Here is a 15,951-nt window from a genome sequence, read left to right as displayed (position 1 = left end):
CTTTGTTTGCTTACACTGGGATAAAGAATTAAACCAAGTATGTAATTTATTGGTATCTTCTATTTATAGGAAACCTTCAACTTGACAAGAATTATTATTATTATTTGTCACCTCCAGGGAGTCCAAAGACTCATCGAGGGAGGGGATCTACTCTACAACTCTACTTCCACCACTAACAATCCACCAACTGACCGCAACTACACCAACGCATCTACTGCTGACCACCACCACTAGTATTTCCACAGACAATCACAAACATCCATGCCCACGATGGGATTCGAACCCACAGTCTTTTGGCTGGAGAGCAGATATAGCTAGAATATCTGAGTAATAACTAAATATAAAAATATAGTCAGGGTCACTTAATGAGCAAAGCAGAATAACTATGAGGAGACCTCCACACGGCCTTTAAAGGAATGAAGAGAACCAATCTACAACTTATCATTGCAATCCACTATCAAACAAATTAGAATATTCTGGCAATTTTAGATTTAGTCAAACCAAAATAAAATGGTGTGACATGACAGAATTTCATTCTAACTGAGTTGTTGCCCATTTAAACAAAGTCTCTGCTGTTTTCATCACAGAACCAGCATGAACAGTGAAAAGTCAGCTACTGGAACAACCTCCAACTCAACATCAGCAGAGTTTTCAAGATTGGTACCATCAACACAAGCATCAGCAGAAAGGAAACAGAACTTGCAGAAGAACTGGATAAGTAATAGCTGATCAATATAACAGATATTACTGAAACAAAGAAGACAAAAGCAGATGAGATTCTTCTAAGCAACATTTTACATTGAGGTAATAAAATCATGGAAGAGAAATAGCAGTTTACAGTATTTAATAACAAATATGAAGATGACTTTCTTGAAAGGCAGGCAATATCAAGTAGAGTGATTCAGCAAATATTAGAATAGGACACTGAGACCTATGTACCCACAAAACGTTCTACTAAGGAAGAAATGGAGGAATTTTTCAAGGCATTAGAGAAGTCAGCTGAGAAAGAAAAAGTTGATCCTTGTTGGAAATCTAAACAGCAGAGTATAAAATGATTACCAGATACACAGAAATATTTTGGCAAAATATGGAGAAAAGCAAAGATGATAATAATGGTAAGTACTTGCTGAATTTCTGTTCAGTGCATCATGTTCCAGCACAAATTCACATGGAGAAGAGACATGAACTAAGAAAGATCTTATTGACTATGTTATTATTGATAACGATACCTTCAGTGGCGGACCTTTAAAAAAAAAAATACTAAATGATTCAGCTAGAGAGGCATATGATGAGGTTGTTTGCAAGGACAGAAAAATGAAAACTTCATTGTGGACTCATGAAATTAAATAAGCAGTCAATGAAAAGAAGAACTTATATCAAAAAGAATAGCCCAGTCATGAAGATACTTCATGTGCAAAAACTTGGATAAAGGATTAAAACAAGAATATAATTTCTTGGCATCTTTAAAACCAACTGTACCATCATGTAGTCCTTCCCCATTGTGCAATGTAAACTCAATGTTAATGATGCAAACTTTTCATGTATTACTATCTTAATATCCTTACCCCCTATGGCTACATATCAGGAATTAGATGATGATGAAAGGAAGATGTTATGCATCAGTAGATAAGCTCAACGAGCACAACACAAATCATTATATCGGGAGACTATATATGAGAACATAGAAGAAGGAAATGGAAGAACATATGGGGGAGGAAGAAGAAAATGGAATTTATGCAGCTACTTAAAAGAATTACTTGAGGCAGCGAGTGACAGCAAGTTCAAGAATGCTAGATCTGATGATAACATCAAATGAATTATTTATAACTAAGGAAGTCACTCTGTCTCCAATTTAAGAGTAATTATGCTGTCTTGACCTGTGAAGTGTCCAAGAAGGTATAATATTTGGTTAAAAGTGGTATATACAGAATTATAGTTCACGTAATCATGACAAACAGCACAATTTTTTTTGAAGCAGTATCACATAATGAGAGTCAAGAGAACAAATCAGATAGCTATTAAAAAGATAAGCGGCATCATTAAGCAGAGATGGAGAAAAGAGTTTTAGAGAGAATATACAGAAGAAATGTGATCAGAATACTGGTGAATGGTGCAAAGCAAGGCAAGAAGAATGACATGCATTGTGAGAAAGGTAAAATTAGAATATAATAGGAAATTAGCCAAGCAGGCAAAAGGAAATCCAAAAGAGTTTTTTGCCATGCAGCAAATAAAACGAAAAATGATATGGAAGGCTAACTTTAATGGATACAGAAGGTAAGATCATTAATCTGTAAGAAACAGATAAATTACTGATATGACAAGGACCAATGTGACTGAATGGAGACCATATTGAGAATAAAAGCAGATGAGATGGAGATACCTAGGATACTATGAAATATCAATGTGAATACATTCATCAGATTAGATGAGATACCGGCCTGGGCATTAAAGGAAACGCAAGCAAACCAATATATTTAGAAGAATTGTTTTAAACAGAATGAAGAAAACAAATTTTAACAGATTTAGGAAAGAACAATCTCATTTCATAGAAATAGGCCATGTATAGATCAAATACACATTTCAAGAACAGCAATTTAATAATCAGTGGAATATAAATATTCACTTGTATCTTATGTTTAAGAATTTTTAAAATGACTTTGACACATTAATAGAAAAAAATATATGGCAAACAATGGGATGTTTTAGTATTTTCTTAAGTCATTATCTTTGTCAATCAAATATATAGAATATGTATGTAAAATAGAAAATGAAGGGAAACTATCATAACCAATAAAAAATGAGTATAATAGGATGTTTGCTCTCAGTGTTTCTGATGGTGCTTATGATAATTATGAAAACAATGAAATTAAACAATAAAAATAATAAACAGAAGCATTCAATGGTATTTAATAGAAAACCTACAGGATCCGAGACTGATGATCTTTGCAATTCATTACATAATCTGAACATATAGATTTAAAATCAAACGATCTGTATATATAGAAGCTATAAAAGCAGGATTAAAAATTAATGCAAATAAAACTAAAGAAATGACAAACAAAACAACAAACTTTTACAATGATGATAACGAAAGTGAAATCAAGAGTTTTTACTACCTCGGAAGTCAGACAACATAAATGGCAGACAGAAGAGGTTATAAACAGAACAAAAAAAAAAAAACTTTCAACATCTTTCTCTAAATCCAGAGTAATTTAATAAAAAGGTGGCACACCGTTTGGCAACTCCTATAGGTAGAGATGACCTTGCTAATGCTTCTGCCTGGTATCTCCACTTGGGCCTGGTTCCCACTAAAGAGACCTCAATAAAGGTTGAAACTAGTCTGAGTAGTGGCCCTTCCCTTAATGCATAACATTATATCTGCGAGGAGATGTGTTTTGCATTATGGGAGATACTGAGATAGGAGTGCTGTTATCTTGCTCCACCTTTGCAACGAGTTGCCTGGTGTTGTACTACCTTACCCCAGTCCTGAAGATACTTTCAGGTGCAAACTTTGTTTGCTCACACTTTGATAAAGGATTAAACTAAATTTATTATAGTCTAACCAAGTGAAAAATAAACTTTCAACAGTATAGTAATAATATGATGAGCCCATCTACTCAAAGAGATAGAAAGAGACAATTTAAGGGGAACAGACAGCAAAAGTTGAGAACATCCTCCCCCTCAAAGAAATGTTGCTATAATAAGAACAGCAACTAATAAGATGAGATAAAGATATGATAGTACCACTTCAGGCCACATCTAGAAAACTGGTCACTTGGATATTAAGAAAATACTGAAATTTGAAATAAATTCAAAGATGAGTTATTAAAATTTGATCACAACTATAAATCATCATTTTGCAGAGTTTAGCATTAAGAGATATGACAGAGGAATAGTGAATAAGTTTGAAATAAAGTATGGACATAACCGTTATCTGTAGAGCGACTCCTGCAATAAGTCTTGTAACTCCATGACAAACAAAACTCATCACAAGTTTCATCCACTTAACAGACTGTAATAATATTTTATGAAGCTTGACATGTTTGAAATGCATACAACATCACAACTGGACTATTCGTGTCATTATTTTTGTGAAAGATGCAAATGTGTAATGTGATTAAGCTTCCCAATTTATCTTCCACAGCAAAGTCATGAGGACAACACAGCATTTGCTGTTCACACCTGTATTCAAATCCTGTCTAGAATGCAAGGAAAATCTATAATTTCTTTCAAATGAAGGGGAGTTAGCTTGTCTCATATGGAGATGGTGAGAATTTTCCACCTAAAAACTTGAGTTTATCATCTTGCGAAACAGATATAATACATTAGTCTTATATTTTTGGTTACTTTAGCTATAATTCTAACCAGTCCAATTTACCAGAAGCCAACATCTGATACTGTTTAATGCATCCAAAATAACTTGTTTGCCTGATAAATTATTGCTAATAATTCAGTCCATCACACCAATTTTTTTCATCAAGACTCCTTTGGTTACAATTAACAGTCTTACTATCTCTGGATAAATCACTTTACATATAACTTTTACTGCAGTCTAACTTATAGCCAGGGATTAAAACAACATTTCAAAACTGAAAAGTGAGATACTAGCAAGACAAAATATTTAAATATTTAAAGTAGAAATGTGAGATATCATGATGGGAAAAGAAAGAGAAGTCAACTGCAACACATTTTTCACTTTTATAAAGCTATATGTAGTGTAACTGGAAGAATGATAGAGACATTACATCTTTTGAATGGAAAGGACTGCAGTTTGGTTTTCATCATAACAAGAGGATGCTTTATATGGGCTTTTATCAATTGAAGGTGAATTAGTCAATCTCATATGGAGGTAGCAGCAAGAATTTTTTCTCAAAAAAAAAAAAAAAAAAAAAAAAATACTGGTGGAGAGACAGCACTTGAGATCGTAATAAATTTAGTTTAATCCTTTATCCAAGTGTAAGCAAATAAAGTCTGCACCTGAAGTATCTTCAGGACAAAGGCAACTTGTGGTAAAGGTGGACCAAGCTCTCATCACTCCTTACAGACATGTATAATGCTGCATTAAGGGAAGGACCACTACCCAGACTGGTTTCTACCTTTATTGAATGCTCAAGTGCAAGCCAAACTCCAAAAACTCAGCGCTGTTCCCCTCAGTAACAGCTCACCCTACCACTGAGAAGAACTCTCAGAACCGGTTGGCTCTACACCGTGGCAGGCTCACCCCACCACCAAGCAGAGCCGCACATTTACTCATATCTCATCTGAGGGGTAACAGCAACAGCCGTGCCTCAGTTAACTTCACAAGCTAAAGCATTGCCATTCATTACCCCCCCCACCACCACCTGGGTGACAGCAACAGCCGAGCCGCAGTTAAAACTTCACAGGCTACAGCATTGCCATTCATCACCCAAGCTTCCAACCGGTTTCGACCTTCATTGAGGTCTCATCAGTGGGATCCAGACCCAGAGGTGGTGATACTAAGGCAGAAGTAATGGAGAAGTCAATTTTCCTATACGAGTTGCCAAAAGGTGTCTCACCTTATTATTAAATTACTCTGGATTTAGAGAAAGATGTTGGAAGTTTTTTTCTACTTGGTTAGACTATAATAAATTTAGTTTAATCCTTTATCCAAGTAGCAAACAAAGTTTGCACCTGAAGTATGTTCAGGACTGAGGCAAATCATGGTTAAGGTGGACCAAGCTCCTGTTCAGTCACCAGTTTGGCTTCTCTTCAGACCAGCCAATCTTCTGTCATTCTCTGCCAAGTTAATTTAGCCTTCCTGTTTTCCTTTTAGGATCCATATCAAAGCCACTTTAGGAATCTCTCCGCCTTCAATTCTCAGTATGTGTTCAATCCATTTCCATCTCCGTTTTTTCATTTCATCGGCAATATTATAGTCTAACCAAGTGGAAAAAACTTCCAACATCTTTCTCTAAATCCAGAGTAATTTAATAATAAGGTGAGACACCTTTTGGCAACTCGTATAGATAAATATGACTTCTACCTTAATAACACCACCTCTGGGTCTGGCTCCCACTGACGAGACCCTCAACGAAGGTTGAAACCGGCTGGAAGATTGGGTGATGAATGGCAATGCTGTAGCCTGTGAAGTTTTAACTGAGGCTCGGCTGTTGCTGTCACCCAGGTCCTGGGTGTTGGTGGTGGTGGGATAATGAATGGCAATGCTTTAGCCCGTGAAGTTAACTGAGGCACGGCTGTTGCTGTTACCGCTCAGATGACATATGAGCGGCTCTGCTCGATGGTGGGATGAGCCTGCCACGGGGTAGAGCCAATGCTGAGTTTATCTCAGTGAGGGGAACAACGCTGAGTTTTTTGAGTTTGACCTGTACTTGAACATTCAGTAAAGGTCGAAACCGGTTCTGGGTAGTGGTCCTTCCCTTAATGCATAGCATTATACATGTCCGCAAGGAGATGTGCTTTGCATTATGGGAGATACTAAAACAAGGTGTGATGAGAGCTTGGTTCACCTTTACCACGAGTTGCCTCAGTCCTGAAGATACTTCAAGTGCAAATTTTGTTTGCTTACACTTGGATAAAGGATTAAACTAAATTTATTATAGTCTAACCAAGTGAGAAAAAACTTCCTACAAAATATTGAGATCAAAATCCAAATACATTGTTTACATATAAAACTGAGCAATCCTTGGAAAAAATTAATAAACTGTGTTGATCTGTTTGTGAGCCAAATACATAACATGGGCTATGGGTTGCCAGTTAGCCATTACTGAGTGAGGATGAACTTTGGGGATAATTTTTATCTCTGTCCATTTTGTATTTGGCTGACTGCCTTCTCCTGAGGAAGGCAGATGGTTACAGTTTGATACCATCAGGTTTGATAACATACAGTTTGATAAACTGTTTGGTAAAGATACAGTTGATAAACATACAGTTTGATACCATCAGGTATCAAACTGTGATTCTATAACTAATTCAAATTATAAAAAAACCATCACCCTTAATAGGTGAAAGCAGTCAAAGTTCATCATCTCGTGTTTGACTGTAGAAACATTTCAAAACTGAAAAGTGAGATACTAGCAAGACAAAATAACACTCATGCTTCCCCCCCCCTTTTTTTGTCACCTCTTTTCCAATCTTTATCCATTTACACCCAATCCTATTTATTTCCTAGAATGCTGCCCTACACTGCCATTTTAGTAGAAGGCATTCTCATAGAATGGAAGACATTTGTGTATTATTAATAATAATAAATACAGACAACACCATCAGTTGGGGGCTGATACCTATACATTATTAGGTACAGGTATACCTACAATTGGACAATATGACGTAAATGAGCCCAGCACTTCTGCATGTTATCATATTAATCCTTTTCATTCTCTTCTCACCTCTACTACATGCTTTCTGTCCTACATTCTAAATGAAAAAAAAAAAAGCATTGCGATTAATATACGAAAACATGTCGTCTTACATCTCTCACTTTTGATGGAAATAAATTTCCACGCATACAATCCAACTGTATGCACATCTAGAATATTATCTGACGGAAGAGACAAAGCTTCTTTCAGGAATATGAAGTATGTGCAGAAAAGAAAAACATTAAGACTAATTTAATTTTCTGTTGTTCTGCATGTGCTAATACTTTGGGGAGAAGGGATAATTTTTCGAAATCTGCGCTGGATTTGTGGAAGTAAATACATCCTATTAACTAGCAATAAATTAAGGTCGCATTTCGTCACCAGTATCGCGCGTATGTACATTTGGGTAATAATTTCAATTAACAAACATTATTCTAATTTGTGGTGAACTTGTACATGAGCATGAATATAGTCTGAAAGTTAAAGAGTTATATAAAAAAAAAAAATCATAAAGCAAGATATATGCATGCATGAACACTCACTGAACTGCATTCTAACTGCACGCTAAATTGGGAACCAATTAAACAAAACGCAATGCTTATAATACGTTTGTACAAATGTTCTTCTCATTTAATCCAATAAGCAAGCTACGAAAGCCACGCATACCATTTCTACATTCCACATTGACAAACGCAAATCACGTGTAAACTGTTTTCATTAGATACTAGCGACCTCATATAAAAAGTAAAACGAGCATTTATAATAACAACAAAACTGAAAACCTATATTAAGGTTTATAAAAGTTATTTTTATTTTCCATGCTCCTACTACTCTCCATGCAAAAAACTGGTACTTCTTATCCTTTACTCACCACAGTTTGCAATTTCCAGGGATGGTCCTTGTCTATCCACCAAACTCTTCAGTCTGCAAGCCTAGTCTGTCCTCACTCAAAACTCCCGAACTCAGTTTATGCTCATAATAAATGTTGTACAGTTCTGACATCATTTTTGTCATCCATCTCTTCACACACTCCAAGGTTACTTAATTCCCTTCACATTCTGGTGACCAGATCTGAGCACAGAAATCCATGTGGTCTGATCAAAGCTTTATACAATGGGACAGGCACACTTTTATCTCTTGTATCCAATGTTCTCCTCAACATTGCTGCAATTCTCTGAGATGTCTTCACAACCTTTGCAATATGTCCCCAGAACTTTAAATCGCCATCCACAAATCACACCAAGATCCATTTCTTCCCACACTGCTTCCAGTATGACTCCATCAAGTAGGTATGAAGCATCCCTTTTTTTGAATCTCAATTTTAAAACCTTACGTTTAGTTGCATTAAAATAGCATCCATATGCCTTTTAGCCACCTTTCAGCTTATTCAAATTCTCTTGAAGAACCAAAACACTATTACTAATAACCCTCCCAAGCTTCGCAACATCTTCCTAATAGTACTGTGAGAATATCATTGACATAAAGATTAAACAGCAAAGGTCCCAAGACTGAACCTGTGAAAGTCCACTTGTGATCTTCCTATTCCCTGATACTGCTCCCCCATATACAACTCTGATATCTATCAGAGACCCAATCACCATCCAATCCATGTATCTGATATTCATTTCCATATGAATCAGAGACCCAATCAAAATCCAATCAACGAATCTGATATCAATTTCCATATGACTCAACTTGTCATTTGGTAGCCAACAAATGCCTTGAACTACAGGCATTCAGTGTTTCTTTACCTTTCTTGCGTAGCCTCAAAGGACACAAAATATTCATTGTTTATACATAATTATATAATTGTAATTGTATGGATTGTGTACATAAACATCACCACACTTGCCTGGCCTCTACAAAGCACTGATTTCAGCCCTAATGAACGTCTGTAGGATGAACTGGGGCGTAGAGTGAGGTCAAGTGACGTCCTTCCCAGAATAATCCACGACCTCACTACATGCTTTTAAAAAGAATGGTCCAAAATTTTCATTGATCGCTGTCGTACGTTTGTGAAATTATGCCGCTTAGGATTGCTGCATTCATCGCAGCGAAAGGTGGTCCTAATCACATTAAGGTGGATACCATGGCTGTTTGTTCTTCAATGGTGTCCACTGACTTCTTTCAAGCATTGTATATCTATGAACACATGAAATCAGCAAACATCTATATCTATTTTATCTATATATAAACGAATAATAAGCTAATGCCTTTTATTCCCTTATGGGGAGTATACGAGGCTTTTTAACCCAATGTAGCTTTTGGAGAATGAGTCGGCAGTTCAATCTCCATTGGTAGCCAATGACAGATAGCTTGCCCATGGCTATCACTAATTATAGGTGGCCACCAATGAAAAGATCGGCAAACAAGTGTTGCCATCACTCCAATTCTTATAAAAAAATCATTTGGGAGTAGGCGAAGCGTTTAGCCCTATCTAACTTTTTGGAGACTGAGTGGGCAGTTCAATCTCCACTGGCAGCCAATCAGAGATAGCTGGCCAAAGGCTATCACTAATTAAGCAGAATGCAGTGAAGAGAGACGGCTCAATAAGTGCCGCCATCTCGTGGTCCCTAACCCTAACACAATATATTTAATGTGCGAAATAATGTGGGTTCTACTGTCGATGTTCTTGAGTTTAGGCACGAAAAACCCGAGTTTCCAGGAGAAAAAACCCGCTTTCCCGTTTCAGAGATCGACTAACTAGGGAAGGGTCGAAAAAAGGCTTAGGAAAATTTCCTCTAGTCGCAGACTTGATTCGAAAGCAAGTCTTCCTTCGTGCGGTCAAGCGACATGGTGTGAAAACGCCACATTCACTGAGTTACATAGGCTCAATTCTTATAAATAAATTATTAATTCATTTATTTAATATATAATAGAGAAAGAATATACCATAGCCCACTTGCACTCATAACGTGCCACAGGCTTACAACCTTTGCTATGAGAGAATCACATAAAAAAAAAAAAACTAATCATCTTCAATCCTTTTATTCTATTTTTGAACTCAGCAGGCAGCTGGTTCTCACCTGTAGCAGTCACTAATGGCTGAATTCGTGGATACCATTGATACACAGTCACCACTATCTCATTGATCCTAAATTCTAACTAGTATTGTTGTCTGCGATAATATGCTATTTATAATCAATTTTTCTTAGCTGACGGGTTTAAAACCCGAGTTTACGAAAGGAAAAATTTCATTACTCGCAACCAAAGATGGGTTAATTTAAGAACCAGCCGAAAAATGACTTGTCGATGATATGTTCGTCATTTCAGTATTCGAATCGAACATATAATAGTATTATCTCTAGAAGCGTAGTGTAATGATACCAAAGATGAATTTACTACTGAGAGGAATTATGTCTCTGAATATATTTTCCCCTTTCTATCCCTCCACATGGTACTATTGAAATAAAAAGTGAAATACTTTAACACACACACCAGCTAATTATTTCAGTATGTTATAGATGTCCGTCATTGATCAATGAAAACACCACTACTGTCCCACCACAGATTCGAGACCCTAGTCTGGCAACGTGCCAAGAAGAGCAATTCAAGATAGAAATAAAGAAGAGAAATTCAAGAGAGAAATAAAGAATGCACAAATTAGTCACCAACACGAAAAATCACGTGTTTTATACGTAAAAGTTTCCAACTGTTATACAAGCAAAATAGTTACCACTTTAAAAATTATGATGTTCATAAAAGAAACGTTATTTTTCCGACATGTAATAATAAATAGTTCCTTTCACAAGACGGATTGATTACCCTATTAACGGAATTTCTCCTTCTTCTGACATGCGCATAAGTGTCGAAGAGTCTCGCATCTCTGGGCGTACAGTACCGTGTTTTAATAATAATAATTTTTTTTTTTTATTGTAGACCAAGAGTAGCAGTGACATGTATTGTCTCTGCTCATGGCCTCTGCATTCTGTTTTCTCCCTCTGTTCTTTCAATTTTTTGATTTTTTCAATGTTTAACGCAGTTTAATTAACTAATGAGGAAGTTTTCTCTATTTAAGGACACACAGCAGTTATGCGATTCTGTCTGATAGAACCTGCTGAATAGCACATAGGATGATTAGACATTGAGAGATTTTCTGAACAGGTTTTTCAATAAAGTCTGCTGCCATTTATTCTACTATATAGTATCTGGAGAAAGTTCTGGATGCAAGAAAAATTAATTGCATGCATGGTCAGGTTAACGGGTAGTCATGAAAATTTCATCACTAATTTGCATTATGTCTCCAGCTCTGCAGTTAACTCTTTGTATTCATTTAAAATACAAGGTGACCATATTTAAAGAGAAGGTGCTCAAAGCTGTAGGGAAAAATGTATTGGACGACATTCAACCAAATTTGGTGTAAGTACACCCTGGAACATGTTTTTTTTTTTCTTACAGAAGATAAAATATAGTACAAAATTTTGCCACCAAGGGCATTTGACGCTATAAGTGCATTCTTCGGATTAATTAAACAGTAATGACCAGAGACACAACAAATCAATTTTCGTGTTCGTATTTTTTACAGTGGAATGCAACAGACCTTTGATTTACCTCACATGCTGCATTATTCTGTCTTTCAAGGTTACGAAATCAAGAACATGTTCTTCATACGCAACACGTCTCAGGTGGCCCCGCAATTAAGAGAAGTTGAGATCAGCCGAACGAGGTGGTCATGCTGTGGAAAATGCATGACTAATCACTCTGTGATCTGTGAAGTGTTTTCGGAGCATTCGCTCTACCGGCAGTCCCATGTGAGGTGGTGCTCCATCCTGCATGAATATTGTAGAATCAAGTTGCGGGATAACAAGTTGCGCAGCATCTTTCAATACCTGTCGGGCGAAATTCTTCGAAAAAGAACGGACCGATAATAAACGATACAGTGAAACCACACCACTCTGACTTTTGGTGAGTATAAAGTGGTCTGATGTAACACATGAGGATTATTCGCAGCTCAAATGCAGCAATTTTATGAGCTATTGTACAGTAGTGTTCGTCATATACTCGTCACTCCACAAGCTAAGAGCTTAGTTTTTCGAGCTAAGAATGTCAGAGCAAACTGCAGTCGAGTTTCTGCATCACCATGAAGCCAAACTTGAGTCTGGGAAATTTTGTAGATAAAAAATCTCAGAATTTGACGCAGGATTTTCTAACAGTTGAGTATGGCACATCCAATTGCTTTGATATTGGCAGAGCAGTGCTTGTGCGTTATTCATTCTATGTTCCACGATGGCAGTTGCATCGTCAACTTGTTGAAGAATAATCTGTTTGCTCTCTCATCCTGGTTTCACTGCTAAAGATTTGTTATTTTCAAATCGTAAAATCATTTTTCTACGATTTCTTATTGTCATTGTACTTCTTCTCCTATCCTTCAAACCCAGGAATTCTCCAAGCCTAGCATTAGCATAACGGCGTTGTTGACAATAAAGCTTGACTAGCAACGCACGTTCTGGTAAGGTGAAATCCGTAGCACTTCAGTCTTATATGAATGACGCGAATCCGTTTCGGTCTTATATCCACCAACTCGTCAGTAGAAACAGTGAGATTGTGCAAATATTCCGCAACTTTAGCGCCAGTTGTCCGCTAGTAGCAGAATTTTGTACTTTTTTCTTTCTTTTTTTTTCTGTAAATCCAAACCTATGTTCCAGTGTGTCCTTTCGGCATGTTTGGTAGAATTTCGTCCAATATATTTTTCGCTACAGGGCTCTTAATACCTTCTCTATGATTATGGCCACCTTATATGTGAACAGTAGAATTCATAAAAAAAAATAATTAATTCACAAAAATAAATTAATAAAATTATCAAAAAACATCGAAAACAACAAATATCATAAAATAACAGGAAAATATAACAAAAAAAAAAGAACATATATCAACAGAGCCGGCGCTAGGGTCTTTGCCGCCCGCATGCAATGCCTATCTAAGCGCCCCTGTAACGATTCAGGCGTGTGTGGTTCTTTTACGATAATTAAAAATTTTAATTATTTGAAATTTCTTAAATAAATTTTGACAGAACAGCCACACGTTGGTTCGCTAAATGTAACGAACTGGGGGTGTTGAGTAGGCAGGATAATCATTAAAAACCCGAATATTCCAAACATTCTCAAAAGTTAAAGGAAATTTTTTTAAAGCCACTTCACTTTAATCGTTGAATATAATGATACAGGGATTTAAGCCTTCTCACCGACCCGAATCGCTAACAAAATTAAATGAATTTTAATTAAAGTTTAAAATTTATTTGAACTAAAGTTTAAAAAATTATTGCATTTTACTAAATTCTTAGTAAGTTGTAAATTTTTTTTTAATAATTTTTATAAGTGGAACTATCTTTTAGAAAAATAAAAGAAACTCAGGATAGATGAGAAAATACTTCAGAAATAATAATTAGAACATTTTATTAATATTAATAAAAGTATTAAAAAATCTTTACAGAATAACAGAAAATAAATTAAATTACATAAATATACTTGAAATTTTTTAATTAAAATTTTAGGGTTCTTGATTTCATATTCACCAAATTAGAAATAATGGTCTTAACGTCTAATTCCGCACATACATCATTTTCAATAGCTATTAACGCCAAACAAACAAGCCTTTCTTGTTCTTAAGTAGGTTTTAAGCAATTTCAACTTGGAAAAGGAACGTTTACCGCTCGCTACACTAACAGGTAAGGTTTAATAGTATTCTTAAAGCAATTGAAAAGTTAGGAAAAGATAAATTATTGGACACAATAAAATTAAGAATATCGAAAGGGTTTTGAATATTTAAATTATCCTTTCGAAAAATATCCCGGAAAGCACATAACTCGTCATATAGTTCTATGGCCGTCCATCAAGAGAATCTCTAAATCGTCACAATTTTTTCGTAAATCTTCGTTATTAATTGGTAGTAATCTATACAAGAAACTGAAATTATCATAATATGTTTTTAGTTGTTCAAAACGTTCTATTAACGAACACATTGCAACGTCTAGAAGTGTATAAAACACATTCACTCTAAATTTATCTTCTGGCGATTGTGGCGTTTTGTCATGAAGCTCGTAGTCAAAATGTCGTGTCTTCTTTCGTCGTCGAACTTCCGTACCAGTTTTAAATTCTTGTTCTCCATCCACCTCTTTTTTGCCGTTTTTAGAACTTCTTTAAAATTTGTATCTGATCGATACTCTTGTAAGAATATTTTTAAGTTTTCGATAGATTCCAAAGCAAGTATAATGTTCATTTTTTTTCTTGAAGCATTTCATTCACAGGCTTTATTCTGTTAAGTAAATCATGCCAAATTATAAGAGAACAAATAAATTTGTAGTCCTTCATTTTAGCACATAATGTTTGTGCTTCATACTGAGTTTCTTCATTAACCACCTTACCGGTCATTAAAGATCAAATACGCACCCTCAAAAGCTTCGTATCCATCATAAATTGCAATGTAATATCAATGGTATTATAATTTTAATATGCACTTCGCATCCATGGTAACCTGGATGTATATATACGATCTGGCCGGTAGCGTGGTTAAAATTTTCATTATTTAAAATTTCAAAAAGTGCATCGTAAATTTCTCCTAACTGATATCGTAGAGGGCGGATAGCATTAATTTTACTTTCCCATCGCTTTTCTGATGGCTGTTTCAATGTTAAATTTTTTACGAACTTTAAAAGGATTACCCAACATTTGTAAGAGAATGAAAAGAAATTATATATTTCTTGAATAATTGCAAAGAAACTAATTGTATCTATATTCACTTTGGCTGCATTTAATGATTAAATTTAGAGTAAGAGCAGCACATGGCACGCAAAAAGCCCGAGGATTTTTGTTCAAAAGCAAATTTTGGAGCCCATATTTTTTCCCTTTCATATTTGCCCCATTGTCATGCCCTTAACCTCGCATGTCTTCAATGGGGATGTTCCATTTTTCCAGTTGTTCTATTATTGTTGCACATACACCACGTCCTGTGGAATCTGATATATCTGCGAAACCTAAAAAGTTTTCCCTGATCTTGACAATTCTATTGTCACACGAAACAAAACGAACAATAATGGTCATTTGTTCTGTTTTACTTGCATCAGGTGTGCAGTCTAAAATTATGGAATAATGTTTAGATTTTCGAATTGATAATAAAATTATATCCCTCATTGCATTACTTAAAGTTTCCAATATTTCATTTTGACTGTCTTTACTCAAATAATGTACTCTATTGTTTCCTTGTAGGGCCCTTTCAACATGATGTTCCATAACGGGATCAAACTTCGCAAACAGTTCGACTAATTTTAAAAAATTGCCGTTATTCCTTTCATATAATTTATCAGATGATCCGCGAAAAGCTAAATTTTGGCTACTAAGGAATTTTATAATTTCAATCAAGCGTTCTAAAACACTCGTCCAATGTTTCTTATTCATTTCATACATGCTTTGAGTCTGGCAATCAATAGTAGTTTTGTTTTTTAAATTTTTATCAAGTTCCTTCCATTTTAAGAAATTTTTCATGTGAGTTAAACTATTCTCATGTCTATGCAAAGTTGTACTTACATTTCTCCAATTGTTATAACCTTCTACAAGACTACTTGATTCAGTAAGTGCGAAACGTTTGCAAGAAAAGCAAAAAACAGAATTTAAAGTTTCGG

General features: G+C 35.5%; 1 protein-coding gene across 2 annotated transcripts in view; it reads right to left on the bottom strand.

The window, feature by feature from the left end:
- LOC150108631 (RING finger protein 11-like) overlaps window positions 1–8,022 on the bottom strand; it is a 38,899-nt gene extending 30,877 nt beyond the window's left edge. The window contains exon 1 of one of the 2 annotated variants that reach the window (XM_090416090.1): window positions 8,004–8,022. The gene's annotated coding sequence lies outside the window, so the exon portion shown is untranslated. Of the gene's footprint in view, window positions 1–7,879 lie in introns of both variants that reach the window. The other variant, XM_090416089.1, reaches the window with a different exon arrangement.
- Window positions 8,023–15,951: the final 7,929 nt, after the last annotated feature.

Source organism: Typopeltis vanoorti, chromosome 3 (genome assembly GCF_054136105.1).
Source record: "Typopeltis vanoorti isolate ZY-2024b chromosome 3, IOZ_Tvanoo_1.0, whole genome shotgun sequence".
NCBI lineage: Eukaryota > Metazoa > Arthropoda > Arachnida > Uropygi > Thelyphonidae > Typopeltis > Typopeltis vanoorti.
The sequence above is the reverse complement of the archived record's forward strand: the minus strand, read 5'-3'. Positions and strand labels throughout refer to the sequence as shown.